Raw genomic sequence first — 19143 nt, 5'->3', positions numbered from 1 at the left:
ATCAGCTCGGTGCTTTGTGACCACCTAGAGGGGTGGGATAGGGAGGGTGGGAAGGAGGGAGAAGCAAGAGGGAAGAGATATGGGAACATATGTATATGTAGAATAGATTCACTTTGTTATAAAGCAGAAACTAACACACCATTGTAAAGCAATTATACTCCAATAAAGATGTTAAAAAAATTAAAAAATAATAAAAATAAAATAAAATAAATTTTGGCCATACCATGCAGCATGTGGGGTATTAGTTCCCTGACCAGGGATCGAACCTGTGCCCCCTGCATTGGAAGCACAGTCTTAATCACTGAACCACCAGGGAAGTCCCCCTGGGGGGATTTTAAAAAACACCCATGACCATTTAATATCCCCAGTGATTTTAATTTAACTAGTCTGGCGTGAGGCCTGGGCATAGGTATTTTTAAGAGTTCTTCAGGTAATTCTAATGAGTACCTAGAGTTAGAAACCATGTTAGTGACACCAATGGTTGGCCTTTGAGAGTCCATCAATCACTGGACAGGCCAATGGGTGGAATATGAAAGAAGGTGAGCCAAGGTTTTTAATAGTGCAGCTCTATTCCAAGCCAATATCGACATGGAAAATAATTAGTTGTGCTTACAATAAACTGGTTAGTTTTATTTCCAAAGTATTTTGGCTTTGTCTACATACTTATAAATTCTATCTAAGGCTTCTAAACTCACATATAATTTTAAAAACTTTGAGAAACTAAACCATGGATTAAATGTAATTTTCCTTTTCTGCCCCAAAACAAACACCACGTTGAAATTTGGGGATGTAGAGAGATAAGTCACTCTGTCCCTGAACATTCCACAGAAACTGAACCCTGAGGTCATTATCTTCCTCTGGGGGTTTATGTGTGCTTCCACCTCCCCTTCTTACCCTTATGTGGACTCATATACTGGAGGACTCTTGAGGGGCTGCCTGAAAGCTCAGCAACTTTTATGTGCAGAATACTTGAGCTTTTGATTTTTTTGAAAATGAAAAAAGTGAAATTTGATTGTTTAACGTCTTTCATGCAATGTATTCCTGAAGACATATCTTTACTGAATTTTTAAAAATAATAAATACATTTACAAAAGTAACTAATGTCACATAGAGAAAGAATGAAGAAAGATGAGATGGAGTAGGATACTTTCACTGAAAAGGAGGGTAAAAAAAATGGAGTATGAAAAGATGAATCCAGTAAAGGACCTATTTGGGAGTGCTCTGATAGGGATGGTTCTTTGACAAGCAGCAGAAAGATTATTCAGAGGGAGGAATGGCAGGAGAAGTATATTGAAGAAGCAAAATAGGTTGAGAAAGAAACAAGCACATTTGAGGCAGAAGGTTTAGAGAGCAGAGCAAATTTATGAAGTGTATTAAAATTAGGAAGTGCCATTTGAAGCTTCCACCTGAAATGAGTGGATTAACGAATATGATCTGTTATCCCACCTGGAGACAGCCTATAAAATTCCTCAGCCAGGGGCTTCCCTGGTGGTGCAGTGGTTGAGAGTCCTCCTGCCGATGCAGGGGACACGGGTTCGTGCCCCGGTCCGGGAGGATCCCACATGCCGCGGAGCGGCTGGGCCCGTGAGCCATGGCCGCTGAGCCTGCGTGTCCAGAGCCTGTGCTCTGCAACGGGAGAGGCCACAACAGTGAGAGGCCCGTGTACCGCCAAAAAAAAAAAATTCCTTAGCCAGGGAAAATATAGTTTTAATCAGTCACACAAAACAACTTTCCTCATGTATCCAGTAATAAAAAGCTTTATCAAGGTGAGGATAGGAGAAATACAGTGTGTGTAATACTTTAGAATACTGGATAATTTTTACATACCATTTTTAAATTTTTACGTACCATTTGCTACCTGAGATTTTTTTTTTTAGGCTTCCCATAGAAATGGAAGTGTTTATGCTAAATTTCTATGTGAGAAGGTTGCTACCTTCTCCCAAAAGAGAGTTTTAGGATGTGATGGATGTAGCCTAGCCATAGCATTTTGTCTTAACTTTGCTGGAAGATATATCTAGGAAGTTTTTCATGCTAAGCAAATTCCTAAGGCCTTGAGGTCCCCATCACTTATGTTTGATGTTGAGGGTCTGCTCTGTGGTCTCCTGCTCTTTAAGGTGGGAAGGGACAGCAGAGGAGGAGACAGAAGAGAGCTTTTGCAAAGGAATATCAAGTAAAATTAGCACTGTCTTTTAATGTTTTCCAGTTTTACCCACCAGTCTCCTTCTATGGTACGAATGTTAAAGGTAAAACCAAAGTAACAGAATGCTTGCGTTATCTGAAAGAAATTTCTATTTTGTTAGCCAGTCTTTGAGAAACTTTTCTTCCACCTGGAAATTTTGTGTGCACAGCTCCTCTGTGGTATTTAGAGGAAATAATTTTTACAGGCAAATATCAACTATCAACTGTTTTGAAAGAAACCTGAAATTTAGGTTATTTTTCTGGACCAGTGCCAACCTCATTTAATACTATAGCCAGATGAAGTTGGCTTTTAAGAAAATACATGTGTTTAGGTGCCAAACCAAGCTGACAGCTACTTACATTCATGGATGTGACCGGCAAGCCTATATTCTAGTCTTCTTTTAATATCCACAGGTAAGTCTTGTGGTCTGGTCTTCATTTATGAGTTGAATGAGCTTATTTTTCTAGTATTTAAATTTTTAAAAAATAATTTCTAATCACTGGTTCAAAATTAATCTTTAAGAGAAAACTTCTTCAATGGAGCAGAAAATAATGAGCTTGAGACTGGGAATCAACCACACCAAGGTATGAATTGCTTTACCATAGTTAGCCAAGTGGCCTTGTTCAGACTATTTAACGTCTCTGAGCCTGGGTTTCCTCATCTGTAGAATGGGATGGTGATAATAGTGTTTACTTGTTATGATTGTTACAACAATGAAATTAGATAATGCACAAAGATGCTAACCAGAGTGCCTGGCCTGTAGTGGCTATCATACATGTTAGTTATATATCACTGTTATTATTATTACATTGTTGTTGTTTCTTGACTAATCAAGTACGTATTCAGTACCTTTAGTATTACTGCATTTTTGTCTGTAGAGTGGACCATTCCGTTACTGGAAGTAAAATAAACCATTTGCCTGCTCCTGACCCTTTCTCCCTCTAAATCAAGGTAGGACAAACCACTAGGACAGTTTGAGGAATTCGCCTCATTTAGATTTTATCATTTCTGGTAAGAATGGTTTGGTGTGCTTTATTGCTCATCAGGCTACCCAAGGAACTGGCACCATCAACTGTCATAATGACAAGTGCCTATGACAGTAGAGATGCTGTACTAGGGGAGACGTGAGGGAAGCACACAGTGCGTCCCTAAAGGTGTGGGCTTTGGCATCAGAGACCACAAGTCTGTGTCCTGATGTTGCCCCTCACAGAGGTTTAATGACTCTCAGGCAAGTCATTAAGCCTCTTTGATTTGTTTCAACATCTCAGTAGTGGAGATGATAGTAGAACCTACCCCATAAGGATTTTTTTTTTTTGAGGGTTTAAAGAGATAGTGTGTATAAGGCACTTAGTAGAATGCCTGGCATCTGGTAAGTGCTTGATGCATGTTGCCTCAACCAAAGCAATCACGACAATAGCAGCAACAATGGTAATGGTTCAGAGGAGGGAGAGGTGACCATCAGTGGACCTGAGATGTGCACTGGGCCTACAAGAATGAGTAGGATTGGAATGGTGTGGAAGACTAGAAAGCATGTCATTGGCATGGTGGAGACTACAGCCAGAATGTATAAGGTGAAAGGAAGGCAAGAGTAGAAGTTTCCAGTAGAAAGTAATGTAATGTCTTTATATTTAAGAGGACTTTGTATGCCAGGCTTAGGAGGTAAACTTTAATCTTTCTGTTCAGTTTAAACTTTAACCACAAGGATCATCATTTCTGAACCACACATCCTGGTTTTCTTTCTTTTTTTTTTTTTTTTTTTTTTTGCGGTACGCAGGCCTCTCACTCTTGTGGCCTCTCCCGTTGCGGAGCACAGGCTCCGGACGCGCAGGCTCAGCGGCCATGGTCACAGGGCCAGCCGCTCCGCGGCATGTGGGATCCTCCTGGACCAGGGCACAAACCCGTCTCTCCTGCATCGGCAGGCGGACTCTCAACCACTGCGCCACCAGGGAAGCCCGCATCCTGGTTTTCTGAATCAGTAAATCTGAGATAGCGTACAGGGATCGACATTTATAACAAGGCATCTGGAAGGTTCTGTTGCAGGTGTTTTACAGATCACAATTTGAGGACACTGCATTGAAAAAAATGATGAATCACTGTAGGTAATCAAGAGGGGAGCGATTAGCTTTATAATGATAACTGTGCCTCATAGGAGCTCTTAAAACTGTACCCTTGGCCTAGGGGACGTATTAAAGAATAGATAGGGTACTTAATTACAAGAAATCCAAATGAGGACTATCCTGGAAAAACATATATTTGCAGAAATAAGTCCCAGGAAATAAAGTTTACCTAAGGGAGGAATTTGAATGTCAGGATTAAAGGTTCTACTTAAATGTTTTTACAAAAATACAGTAATGACTAATATGCATCATCAAATGATACCCTCAAATAATTTGAAACCTAGTGGGTTGCTTAAGGATATAAATATAAGGAACAATATCTAGATCTCAAATCAGAGGCTCAGGCTTGAATTCTAGTTCAACCACTCACAAGATCTAAACTCGGATAGCTGACCTAATCCTCCATCTGCCTCAGCTTGCTCAGGTGTCTGATAGAGATAAGAATCCCTGCTTTGTACAGGGGCCTCACAGAGAAGTTGTGAAGAATGAATGATGATATACTAAAATGTGATTTTCCAGCTCTGCATACATTTAAAATAATGAAATTTCTCTAAGTGCTGTGAAAAAGGAAAGAAAGATGGGGTAGAGGCTTAAATGAAGAGAAAACCAGGGACTTCCCTGGCAGTACAGTGGTTAAGACGCCATGCTTTGCCTGCTGGGGTCACGGGTTCAATCCTGGCAGTGGAAACTAAGATCCCACCTGCTGCATGGTGGGATCAATAAATAGATAAACAAATATTTATCTATTTAAATATCAATAAATAGATAAACAATAAATAGATAAATAAATCTTTTTTTTTAATGAAGAGAAAACCAAATCCAGAAGTGGAGGCAGGGAATCCGGAATGACTTCATAGAGGTGGCAGCATTCGAGTGAGTCTTGGAGGATGGATTCCATTTGATGGAGGTTGATGGGAGGTGTGTGGGCATTTCAGGTGGTGGGGGAAATAGCATGAACAAATGGTTGAAGCTCCAGAATATAGGGGGTTTGAGTGTTATTAGGAGTGAAGGTAGTTTACTAGGTAGAAGTAGTTAGAGAATATGGGGGAAATAGATAAGGTCCCAAGATTCTGATTTTGATGATTAATAAGGGACCATACTGCTTTTATAACATACTTTATATACTTTCTCTCCACTTGCACTGTATTTTGGCATGTAAAATTTCTTCTTTCAACTGCATATCATTCAAGATAGGGTAGTTAACTTATTTTAGCATAGATATTTCCTTAGTACTATGAAAAATAACTACACCTTAACAGTGTACACTGTCACACCTAGGGTAAACAACTGTCCAAGTTTGCTTGGGTCTAAAGGGTTTCCCAGGACATGGAACTTTCAGTGCTAAAACTGATACAGTCAGTTTCAGGCAAACTGGAATGGTTGGTTACCCTAACACCCACTTATAGCACCTTCCCAAAAGCTCTAAGTCTAGCCGGGGACTTGCTGTTGGAAAGTTAGTTCTGATTAGAGGTAAGGTGGAGTTTAATTTTGGAAGGCTTTGAATTTCAAGTCAAGGCTGTTTTACATAATTCCCTAGGAACCGTGGTACCATCAATGTTTCTGAACTTGGGAGTGATATTGTTACAGCTATGCACTAGAACACTGACTTGGCTGCAGTGTAAATGATGGAATTGTAGTAAGAAAGAGACCTCTTAGCACTTGGTATGGGTCTTGTGGACAAGCTCAGGTGAAATAATTACTATACTACTGATAGGTTCTGAGTCCGGTAGAGTCATCTTTTTGGAGATGCCAAGAAAATGACTTTATATGCTCTCGTCCAATGTCAAATTTGGGTATTGTGTGCAAAAAGGGTTACACAGTGAAGAAGTAAAATGACTAATCTGGTAGAGTATTTTGGGAAAGAAAATATAGGAAGAGATAAATTTTACCTTTATGCTGGTAATGGGAATGAATCTTGCTTGTTATTAACTGTCTTTGCTGCAAAATGATTGTTACTTGGCAAAAATCCTGGTCACAGATTAAAATAATTTTCTGGTATCTTAGGTTGATTTTCCCCCTCAGCAGACCTTGAGGTGAGGATGTGAATGCAAGGACTATTTGGGATGTGATTCTGGGAGAGAATAAGTGAGACAAGGAAGAGAAAGAAGCACAGAAGGGTAATATCAGAGAGGTTATTGCTGTGGGCATGTGGAGCTCTGAATCCTAAACGTCATTATAGCATATGCCTTAGGGTTAATCCCACGTGATGGCAAGAAAAGTCATGTAATTATTCTCCAATTCCCCTTGGCTATTGGCTGGTAGATGTTTTCAGAAGCATTAATTCCACCTAGTACTCATGATGCCTCACTATTTCATTGCTCACTGGCCAGAATTCCAATTGCTACAATTTGCATCAGTTTGGCTGAGGTCCTCCTCTGCACGTGTGACTTGCTAGAAGTCCCAGGGAATTAGATATTTTGTTCCTACCACAAACAGCCCAACTCTTGGCTCCTCTGTGGGATACCTCTAAGGCATGTGTTCTACCCCCATTTCCCAGAGCTTTCCAGCAGAATTAAGTTCAAGTTACCCAGAGTGGTGGTTTGTTTGATAATGTACCTTCATAGGCTCCCTTCCATTCTCTGTTTCCCTCCTCCAGTCTTCTACCTGTGCTTGGTAGGACCACATCCAATATTAACTACCTGCACTGGAACCTTTGTTCCAAGGTCTATTCCTGGAGAATCCCAGGCAGAGAAATATACAACATTACTTTTTCATTTTTTAATATAAATAAAATATTAGTTTCTGACACTACACTGGTTATAGGAAGATGATATGTTATCCATTTTTACGGGCAACTGTTAAGGAGGGAGCCATCAGTCGTTTGCTAAGGATTGTTTCGGGTATAGTCAGACCGGTGGAAGTTGGAAAGCACTGGACAACCTCACATAGCTTTGCTAAGCCCCGCCTCTACTATTTCATTTTAATAATGACCAGATTCCAACTGGGGGGACAGGAAGAAGGAAACACACAACAATTCAAATGTTAAAATGCCTTCACAGTTTATAACAGGTAATTAATAGCAAGGCATCCTAATTCATTCTTATTTCATACAAAAAGTGTGGATCTTAAAGCCAAAAGATGAAGAAATAATACTCTAAAGAGAAATATGAAGCTCTGGAGGTTGTATAACTGCCTCATCACTCACCTGCTTAATGACTATAGTTATGATTTCAAAAAGGAAATAGATATCCAATTATTTTACTGAGGGTTAAAGAACATAGCAGACTACACAAGAGCTCGTTTTTAGTGGAAAAATGTCAATGCGCAGTGGAAAATAACAGATTATAATCACCAGGCCCTCACTCTATGTTTTAATATTAATATGTTGCCATGTTTTCAGGACACATTGTTTCAGAAAATTAGTCTCAGGTTTCCATATTTTATGAGAAGATGATTTCATTAGCCATGGAATGTCTATTTTTGTTACTGATAAGGGGAGCCCGAGAACTTCAAATCATAATTGAAATATTCCATTGATGTGGTTGCTTAGCAACAGACTTTTATATAAGCGGACTAATCATTTTGCTTAAAATTTTGTGACTTTAAACTTTTTAATTTGTTGTTGGCAGATCACCTTGCTATAAAATGTGTATTTTCCTCTATAGCTTTAAATGCATATTTGTGTATGGATGTATGTCTCATAGAAAGTGGCCAAAATTTGGTTTCCTTTGAACTGTCTCCATGGACCAGGTTGACATGGCATGACTAGAATTAATGGAAATTTTGTGACTTGCAAGACTTTTTTTTTTTTTTAACAAGTAAAACAACTCAAATTATGCTCAGATTGTTAAGAGCAGCAATCAACTTTGTTGTCAATTCGAAACAATAGGCCCTGGAGAAAAAAAGGGGAATTCCATGGTGGTCCAATTGTTAGGACTCCACACTTCCACTGTAGGGGGCCTGGGTTTGATCCCTGGTCAGGGAACTAATCCTGCGAGCCATGTGGCATGGCAAAAAAAAAACCAAAACACGAAAACTTAACAGGTCCTGGGTCTCACATGCGGTTCCTCTCCCAACCTCCTTTTCACTGTTTCAGCCTTTCCACTCCCATTCACAGTCTCTGTCAGGAGAATATAACCCTCAAATACCTAACATAATAACAGCTGTTTCTTTGGTAAGTTGCTAACATTATAGTAGCAAAGATTTTCATTCCTTTCCTTATCAGTGTGTAACTGTTTTCCATGTAGGTTCACAAAAAGCTGTGGGTTTAGTGGACAGTATATAAGCTCTAGAGTTACAGGGACTTTGGTTGAAGTCCTTGCTGCACTGTTTACACTTTGGAAAACCTTACCTAAATTAGTTTCTGCCTCTGAGCCAGAGGCAGATGGCCGTAGAAATATGTCTTATAAGGCTGTTGTGAGAATCAGAGATGATGCACACAGAGTGCTGTCTCTAGATGCAGGTGCTCAAGAAAAGGCAAAAGTGAAAATGTGGTAAAAAGGTGTTTCAGAGATCATCTAGTTTAAGCTCAGGATTGACCGTTGCACTATGGACCAAACATGACATGTAGATAAATCCACTGTTGCTGTGCCTGCATTTGCTGGTCAATGCATCTTTCCCATCAAAATATATCCTGAGCTGTTGCTCTCTGTTGGTCACTATGGTATGTTTGGGAGGTTGCAATTTAGTGTAAAACAGTGCTCTCTGCTCTAAAGTCAGTGTCTAGTTGGAGTAGAGAGAGAGATTAAGGAATAAAGTTAGCCAAAGAAAGGGTGTTGCATACAATGTGGAAAAAAGAGAGATGATGAACATTCCTTGAAATATTCACTCTCCTTGATCCAGACAGCATAATTTTAAATTTATTTAATATATAGCATTTGGATACATGTAGTTGTACCCCGGGGAGGTTTTTGTTTATACCAGATTATCACAGATTATATACTCATTTAACTCAATCCATATACTTCGTCTCTTACACTGCTCCCTTCTGTTCCATGGAAGCAAAATAGCATGATCACGAGGTAATTCCATTGAAGACTCTCATCAAACATGCCCACCGTTCACTGCTGTGGTGGAAAAAACTTGGTAGCAGATAATCTTGGTTTGATTATCCTTTAACTGCTATTTGTGCAGGCTCAAGCAAGCTAGTTACTAACCCCCTTGGACCTGATTTCCTTTTTGACCAAATGGGAACGACAGTACCTACAGTGCTGAGAGAAGAGCCAGTGAAATCATGCAAAGAAAATGCTTAGCCCAGTGCTAGGCACAGAGAGAGCGATCAGTTACATCCTCCATTATATATTCACCAGATAGCAGACTTTTATGAGACCTTAATACAGGCATACCTCATTTTATTGTGCTTTGCTTTATTGTGCACCACAGATACTGCATTTTCTACAAATTGAAGGTCTGTGGCAAGCCTGAGTTGAGCAAGCCTGTTGGTGCCCTTTTTCCAATACCATTTGCTTACTTCATGTCTCTGTATCATATTTTGTTAATTCATGCCAAATTTCAAACTTTTTCATTATCATATTTATTATGGTGATTTGTGATGTCTTTGATGTTACTATTGTAATTGTTTTGGCAATTTTTAGCAATAAAGTAGTTTTTAATTAAGGTATATACATTGTTTTCTTAGACATAATGTTATTGCACACTTAATAAACTACAGTATAGTGTAAATATATCTTTTATATGCACTGGAAAACCAAAAAATTCATGTTCTCATTTTATGGTGGTATTCACTTTATGAGGGTTGTCTGGAAATGAATCGGCAATATCTCTGAGGTATGCCTGTATACACCAGGCATCATTTTCACTGCAGAAATGATAAGGACGGCATACATTGGGTCCTTGATAAGCCTATAGCTTAATAAAGGAAGAACATCATGTAAAAAGATAAATCATAATAAAAAAGAAGCATTATTTTATTTGCAGAATCCTATGGGGGCAGCAAGAAGAGAGCCACATACTCCATGGCACAGTTCAGAAAGGGCTGAAGAAGGGGAAGACCTTGGGACTGGATGTTAGAGAGAAACAAGAGCTTGACCTGTAAATAAAGAGCTTGATGTGTAAATAAATGGGAAAGATTTGAATGATTTAACTCCAGAAAGAAATACTAGTATTTCATGCTAGTATTTCATATTTCATTTTTTGAATGAAAACTTGTGCATTATATTTTCAATAGATGTCCTCATGAAAGGACAAATGAGAGATTTAGGGTCAGCTTATTAGCCCTGAAATCACACTCTTTTAGGCACAGAATTCTACCCCAAGCACGTGTGGGAATGAGGCATTTGATGCCATTGTGTCCAGGGCATCACATTTATTGTCTCCAGGAACTTACAGTGTCAGAACTATAGACTTAATGCAGCTAATGTCTCCAGAAGTTAAGAAATAATCAGTGAAAGCATGAATTAGGCACTTATTTTTATCTTTCAATAATAATCTGTTTCAAGTCAGATACTCTGCCTTGTTTAAAGGCATTAGTGGGTGGTGATCAAGATGGTGGAATAGAAGGACATGGAGCTCACCTCTTCCCACAAATACCTCAAAAATACATCCACATGTGGAACATAAAGATCGCTGAAGATACACTGAACACTGCCAGAAGATCTCGTACAACCAAAGCTGCAAGATCACTACATAACCGGGCAGGACAAAAGGAAAAACAGAAAGGAACCTGGATAGGACCTGTGTCCCTGGGAGGGAGCTGTGAAAGGAGAAGCAAGAAGCTATAGGAAAGAGAAAATCACAATAGGATAAGCAAATACATAAAAGGATTGGAGATCAAAAAATAAGCCAGTACATAGATTTTAAAAATCAAAAAATGTTTGTGAAAGTGATTTTAACCACAATGAAAAGCAAGAGACTAACCATGAAGATGTAAAATAAGACACCAGAATCATAAAATGTGGAGAAGGAGAGTAAGAAAATGTAGATTCTTTTGTTAGAAGGCATTTAAGCTTATATAACTACCAGTCTAAAGCAAGTAGATACAGTAAGGAGTGAACACACTTGAAAACCAGGGTAACCATGAATCAAAGACGTACAATAGAAGCACAAAAACCAAAAAGAAGAGAACTCAAGCATAATACAAAAGAAAACCATCAAACTGCAAAAGGAAAAAGAAAAAGAAATAAAGAAATACAAAATCAACTGGAAAACAAGGTTTAAAATGACAATAAATACATACCTATCAATAGTTACTTCAAATATAAGTGGACTAAATGCTCCAATCAAAAGACAAAGAGTGGCAGACTGGATACTAAAACAAGAGCCTACAATATAAGAGACCCATTTTATGGCAAAGGACACATATAGATTGAAAATGAGGGGATTGAAAAAGATATTTCATGCAAATCTGAAAATCTGAATCATTTTGCTGTACACTTGAAACTAACATGACATTGTAAATCAACTATGCCGCAATAAAAAAAAATTTATGTATTTTCTCAACCTGACTGTGAAGGATGAAAGTTATGAAATAAATGCACCTACATTTTCATACAGTTTTATACATGTTTAAAATTAAATTCCCACTGCCCACTAATGACTTAAGTTAATTCAGAATAGTTGAAACAAAGAAGTCCAAGCCACGCAGATCCAAGTGTGATGGTTTGTAATCATTCCTACAAAACAGAGCTCTTAAGGCTGATTTATCTTTAGTTGTATGCAAGAGGATACTGCTGGAAAATTCAGTCCTATGACTCTGATCAAATTCAGAGTGAGAAAAGTCAGTCTACGGGGAAAAAAAAAATACAGTTTTTATTGGACATAGAACTTCTGTAGTGCAGGTGCTTATTTGCCTGGGGGAGTCCCAATTTTTAGTTCTAATATATCCGTTGTATGTCTTCAATTAACTTACTCTGTGCATCTCACTGCTGACAATTCTCTTATCAGAACTTGGCTAGGTAGGTGGGGTAGGATTCAAAATGAGTACTTCTGTCTTGATTTTTAGTCAGGCTACTTCTGACACAAAGCTTAACAATTTAAGTTAACAGGTTAACGTCTACAGTTATCTGTGGCTCTACCACAGTCTTATGAATTTTGAAGGCAACTGTTTTCTGATACTCACGACTGATTATTGTTCTTGGTCCTTTTCTTGTATATGGAAGGAGCTGATCATGACAAACTATACCAGTTTGATTATTGCCGTTGTGTTTAAGATGTTAATTTACCTTCTTAGTTGATGGTATCCTGATCCCTGTGTCTGAACTAATGTATTTCTTACTTTTAGCACCAATGTATTTACATCAAAATACTATTCACATGATGGTTTTCATTTGGGAAGCTTTTGTTTAAGGTATAAATTTATCTTGTCCTAATATAGTTGTTATGTAATGCAAATGTTTAAGATAGTTTTAAGTCTCGTGCATGGGTGGCGTTTGTGTCAAAGATGTTGCTACAGTATTATGAGTTGGTTTGTTGCCTAGGTAGAACTGGAAGGGAGTAACACATTTTACTTTGTTTAAGGACATCCCCAGCTCTTGTGACAATGAACAATGCAGAACAGCCCATTGATTCTCTACTTGCCAGCAGTCCTAAGCCAATATTTTGGAAAGCAGCTTCTTGGATGGAAATCATCGACACATATTACACTATACAGCTTTATGGTGCATAAATTCCCACAATGACCCAATTTGCTGGAGTCCCACAGTCCCACTAGATCACTTTGGCACTGTGCTCTGATGTGTGCAGTAGTTCCAAAAATCCTCTGATTTGAGAGTCTTTCCTAGCTCTTTGCTAGCTGGTCCACTGGTGTCTTTTTTTTTTTTTTTTTTAAGTGGTTCTGTTCCTGTTATCTGGAGAACCTAAATTTCTTCCTAAAATCACCCGTAGTGTTTGCAAAGGAGGTATCTTTTTAGGGTTCTACCACTGTCTACTCTTAACGTCTTCACCATTCCAAAAAAGTGAGGAAAATAATTCCCATTCCTTTCTAGTCATTCATTTTTCTCAATCTCAAATCATGGTCACCTTCACCTACCCCTGGCTACACCCCTACTGCTAGTGAAATTACTACTTTCTTTAGCTGTTCCGGAGGGTATACCTTGGTATAAGACCTGTAACAAGATTTTAAAAGGTAATAACTGATGTCAGGATAATAAATTATAAGTATTTCCCCCAATTCTTTAACATAGTTATTACTTCTATTAAAAGAAAAAAGGCCAAACTAATATCCCTTGCGATACAGTAGAGTGGTTAAAGGTAAGGGATTTGAAGTCTGGCTCAAGATAGAATCCCAAATCTGCCCACTTAGTCCTGTGACCTTGGAAATGTTACTTACCCACTATAGTCCTCAATTTTATCATTTTCACAGGGGAGATGGGAGGATCAGATAAGATTAACATAATGACTGGCACAAATTAAATCTACAAATAGTGGGTATTTTTAACATCATAGTCCATAATCCTTTATCTGCAATTTTAAAATCCCAAAGGCTCTGAATACCGAAATATTTTCATACATTTCATGCTAAAACTTATTTGGGAAAAAAACCATTGACCTGAACAGGTTTGAGACTACTTACACTTTAGTTCATGTTAAATATTCATTCATTTTTATGTGGAAATGTTACTATTGTTGATGTTAGGGTGCTGCAATATACCAGATTACCTTTCTAAAATCCAAGAAGTTCTGAATTCTTAAATACATATGATCTCGAGAATTTCTTAAGAAAGCCCAAAATACGGCATCACCATTTCTTTTATTTCAGTCAGAATTTGCTTGTTATTCATAATGATACCTAGGATGTCACAAAAATCACTGCTGTGATTTGCTGAAGGTCAATGCTTATTCACTGGCACATTCCCCTTTTCCAGAGATCGAGAATATTTGAAATAAGGATGAGATCTCTTCTGCACTTATGCTGGCGTTCATGTCATAAGGTTTTCATACAAATCATTTCATAGAACAAAAAAGAATTGTCGTAAGTATGAAAACTGAGTTGCTTCATCTGGGAAAATTCTAATTTTTGAATGTCCCTTGCCTCATTTATGATACTTAAAAAGGCAGGGTATTTTCTGGTTTCCCTTGTACATTGGTCTCTTTTGGGGAGTCTTATGAAGCAGGATTTCTGGACATGCAGTTCAAGAGCTTTCAGCAGCCACAGACAACTGAGTATTATTTTAATTGCCCTCAGCTCCTTGAGTTACTTAAAGCATGCCATGAAAACCACAATTCCTTTCTTTCTCTGGTTGCTGTTCTGGTTTTTTTGTTTGTTTGTTTCTCCTCCACTACCTTTTTGGGGTCTTTCCCTTTTGCATGCTTTGCTTCTGGTCTTGTGTATGGTCAAAACTGATTGTCTTCATTCATGTAACCCTAACAGGAAAATGTATCAGTTAAGTATTTGCTGCGTAACAAACTACTCCAAAATTTAGTAGCTTGAAACAACAAACATTGTTGTTGGATAGTTCTGACTCAGGCTCTCTCATGAGGTTGTAGTCAAGATGTCAGGTGGGTCTGCAGTCATCTGAAGGCTTGACTGAGGCTGAAGCATCTGTTTCCAAACTCACTCATGTGGCTATTGGTCAGAGGTCTCAGTTCTTCTCCATATGGGCTTCTCTCTAAGCGCTAATTTGGGCTTCCTTACAGCATGGCAGCTGGGTTAAAGGGGTAAGCATGGTGAGTGATAGGGCCACAAAAGCATATCATCTTTGATGAGCTATCATCAAAAGCCACACAGCATCATGTTCACCACATTCTTTTGATCAAGTCAGTTGAGGGAATGGGAAATAGACTTTCCCTTTTAACGGGGAGTGGCAAACTTCTATAAGAGAATGCACAAAGTGTTGCTGTGGCAAAATTTTTAGAAAATATTATTGGCCACACTGTGGATTTTCTCAGTCACAGAGTATTCAAACCATACAAGATCTGTGGAGATTCATTTAGGCCAGAACTGGGGGTAGAAAGAAGGAGCAGAGTGAGGGGAGGACCATTGGTCAGCCTTTGCACTGTAAAAGTAAATGGCTGGGGCTGTTTTCTAGTTCCATTTTAGCCACCATCTTTTTCGAATGTATTCCCATTTGATTAGGCTGACTGAAGACATGATAATGTAAATTCGAGAAATGTATCTTCCTGCTTGGTTTTCTTACTTATAACTTCTTTAGCCCTATTTCCTAGGGAGATAATTATAAGTTAGATGTTGAGATCATCATTCTTTATTACTCAGCTGGAATGGCCTGAAATTTCCCTCAAAAAGTGATTTTTTTTCTATGCTAAGTGCTGATTAGAAATGAATGATATGAGATCACACCTTATCCTTTTTTCAAAACTCTGATTTTTAAATATAAGTGAAGTAGAGATCAGTTACAGAAATAATGCTAATGCATGAGAAAATTGCAGGGGAATAATATAAAACAAACATCAGGGGCTTCCCTGGTGGCGCAGTGGTTGAGAATCTGCCTGCTAATGCAGGGGACACGGGTTCGAGCCCTGGTCTGGGAGGATCCCACATGCCGCGGAGCAACTAGGCCCATGAGCCACAACTACTGAGCCTGCGCGTCTGGAGCCTGTGCTCAGCAGCAAGAGAGGCCACGATAGTGAGAGGCCCGCGCAGCGCGATGAAGAGTGGCCCCCACTTGCCACAACTAGAGAAAGCCCTCGCACAGAAACAAAGACCCAACACAGCAAAAATAAATTAATTAATTAAAAACAAAAGTACCAATGCCACCGTGGATGTGAGGATTAAATTAGCCAATGCTTAAAAAAAAAAAATCATAGAATTTCTTAGAGTGAGATATGCTATGTCTATCTATGTACATAAGGGATATGCTTTGACCTAGAGTGTGACTTAAATCCATCAGGAGCATAGTTCTTTAAAAAAAAAAAAATCATTGAGAGAAACAGTCCCTCTTTAATCTTCCACTTTTCCTCTCAAATTAGAGCTAGGTGTGAAGTCCCATTTAAACAATTCTGTCCTAAGATGAAAGCCTACTCCTGGAAGCCATGGGGTTTCTGTGCCTTAAGTTTGCCTGATGAAATGAAAAATTCTGTTTGAAGAGGTCTTATTGTTTACTACCTGGAGGACAAGGCAAGTGGAGGGCTAGGACGGGTCCGTATCTCCACCACGTTAATCAGACTGTCTAGTTAGGATGTCCATGTTGCTGATGAGCAAGCCTGTCCTTGGTTGGCAAAAGCTGTGCTGACACTTCTTTCTATGTCCTTTGATACTTACCAAGCACTTCGTCCAAAGCTCTCACTAATTTATTCTGTACATATGTGATTTGTGTCTATATAAATCATCTCAAAACAAGGTACACAGCCAACATAGTAACTACTTGAGTTTTAAGCTGTGCAGGGAACTGTGTAAAAATATACGTTAAACTAGGAAAGAAAAGCAAATGAAAGGATGAAAGGGAAATCCCCTCATACAGGAATAGTGGAATCTTTGTATTTAGAAACTGGCCAGTTGTTTACTCAGGAATGTCTACAAAAATTACCCTACCAACAGGTTCACTACTTTGGGACCGAGAACAGTTGGACATCAGCTTCTGTGGCTTTTGTTTAATTGCTGTGCTGGATGTTGGAACATCTTCCTGCTGCTGCCTGCTGTAAGTCTATCTTCCTATTCCCATCTTTCAAGGCTTCTAATGGCATGGATCCACCCTCAGCCCTTGGACACCTGTCTTCCCATTATATATAGTCCTTTGGTCCCCTTCAGTATGGCTTCCTTGCTTTCTGTTTCATAGGCTATGCTCCAGGCTTCAGCTCATGCTGTTCCCGCTTTGTTCTTAGGGGCAATACAACATTTATTGAGAATATGCTGTGTACCGTGATTACCAGATGAAAGAAAACCTCGGCTTTCAAGAAACCCAATGATTGGGTTAATAAGCTTTCATTTTTGAAGATACAAGTATCTCAGTTTGGGTTAGTTAAGAGCCAGTTTTTAAAATATTAGTATACATTGTTTTCATCAGATTGACTACTGTATAAAAATAATAATAACCACACGTTATAGTTCTATACTACTTTTAGAATTTTAAAAGAAGATACTCCTATTACCTCATTTGATTCAGTGGTAGCTCTTATTTCTATATTTTTCTTTCTATATTGTGGATTAATACATTAAAACTCATATAATGTATCAAAGAATTGTAACGTAGAAGTATATTCTGGAGGTTGGACTACAACCCATGTGCTCTGATGATTAGCTGTATCCTCTTTCCACTAAACCACACCTTTTCATTTAATGGTTAACTAAAATCATTGCACTAAAGTAGAGGAAATTGGTGCTACAAGTGGGAGAAAATAATTTCAGATCTTGGTACAATGTTAGAGATTACAGCAGATCTGAGTAGAGGGCTCTGTGTCATTGATGACAGTGTGAGACCAATGGTATCCGGTGGTCCAGGCCTAAGGTACCAGAGTCAACCTTATCTATTAAAAATGTTAGTTAGGGTCAGCCCTGCTTTTCAATGGCAGAAATGGAAGCTTTCCCTTTTCTATCTCCTTTTACTTTTTAAATTTAGCTATAATATTTCCTGCTCCTAGATCGCCAGTGTTGTAGTTTCTTAGGACAGGGCCGAAAGTAAGCTCATCACACGAGATGAATTGTGCCAAAGCACAGCAGTAGAGGGCTGCCGCTCGCTCAGGCAAAACAGCGCCGTCTGTCTTGCTGTGGTAACTTTTATTAAAGCATTATCTAGATTTACACTTTAAGACTTGTCTTCTTAACATTTCAGAAGTGCCAAAGCAGCAACCTATGTTTTTATTAATTATACAAGCAATAATTGGCTTTCGTGAGCACCTGCCGTGCTTCGTCCTTGAGCGCAAGAACAGCACAAAGTTCCTACCATTATTTTGATTATACTGAAGTAGCACAAGGACATTTCCTTGCGTTCCCACCACTCTGATTATACTGAGGACATCTCATGGATCAGTGCCCAAAGCACTCAATGCTTCTTTTGCAGGCCCCCGGTTTGCCGGGGGGGCGCTCGAAGCATTCAGAATTGTTCACAACTCTGGCTTATTCGAATGCCGCCGGTTTGCCGGGGGGGGGGCTCATGGGTCACATCTCCTTTCCATGTCCTCAGTTATCCCACTACACCCAGTCTCAAGGCCAACAGTATTTGTAGTCCTAATTTTCTTTTACCGATGGGTTAAATTAACCTTTGTGGATCAATATAGGGACACAACCACCATGTGTAATCTTGGCTCTATGTAACAGTTCATTTTTAGGTCTCAATGATCCATTCTCACATGAAGTGCTCTTTCTTTTCTTTGCAAACCAATTCTGTTCTTAATTCAGAGCCTAACTTACATCATTCTTACATTGTTTTGGGTGGACTTGAATTCTTTAGTTTGCTGATTGAATTCTTAACTTCTGCTATTCTATCTCTTATTGTCTTTCTGCCTGGTAAAAGAAAGATTAAGGGAAAAGAAATGATTGTGCTGAGGTTAGGAGTGCTTTCTACCAAATATTTCTGGTTCTTCCCTTGTACACATTTCAGGATTGCACTTCTTTCTTCCTTTGAAATTAGCTATGGTCACCTGACTTGCTTTGGTCAGTGAAATAAGTAGTAGTGAGGTCTGGGTAGAAGCGTGGAAGCTGGTCCGTGATTTGCCATGTTGTTTCCTTTAGTCAGGGTGAGTGCGAAGGCCCTAGGGTGGTGGCTGCTCCATCAGGCCCCATCACCAATCTCCAAAGAACATGCAACATGAAGGAGAAATAAACTTTTGTTGTATTATGCCCCTGAGATATGGGGGTTATTTGTTACTGCAATGAACCCAGCTTATCTGTCTTGTCTAAATTCTTCATTGTCAAAATTATAAAACTAACTAAAGAAACAGTCCTAAAACTTGATAGAAAACAAACAAGAAAAACACTCCTCCCTAGAAAATAAACAGCAGCAGATGCAAAACTCACCTTGTTAATCAGAACCATAAAAACCTTCAATGTTATCCTCC

The 19143-nt window shown here is 38.8% G+C and overlaps 1 long non-coding RNA gene across 1 annotated transcript; it reads right to left on the bottom strand.

The window, feature by feature from the left end:
* Positions 1-1433: 1433 nt before the first annotated feature.
* LOC114883441 lies at positions 1434-18230 on the bottom strand. The gene is made up of 3 exons (XR_003790569.1): positions 18047-18230; positions 5543-5547; positions 1434-1446 (listed from the first exon to the last, which is right to left on the bottom strand). It is a non-coding gene; the product is annotated as an uncharacterized LOC114883441 (long non-coding RNA).
* Positions 18231-19143: the final 913 nt, after the last annotated feature.

Source organism: Monodon monoceros, unplaced genomic scaffold, assembly GCF_005190385.1.
Source record: "Monodon monoceros isolate NGI ecotype Baffin Bay Population unplaced genomic scaffold, NGI_Narwhal_1 Super_Scaffold_4, whole genome shotgun sequence".
In the NCBI taxonomy this organism is placed as follows: domain Eukaryota; kingdom Metazoa; phylum Chordata; class Mammalia; order Artiodactyla; family Monodontidae; genus Monodon; species Monodon monoceros.
The sequence above is the reverse complement of the archived record's forward strand: the minus strand, read 5'-3'. Positions and strand labels throughout refer to the sequence as shown.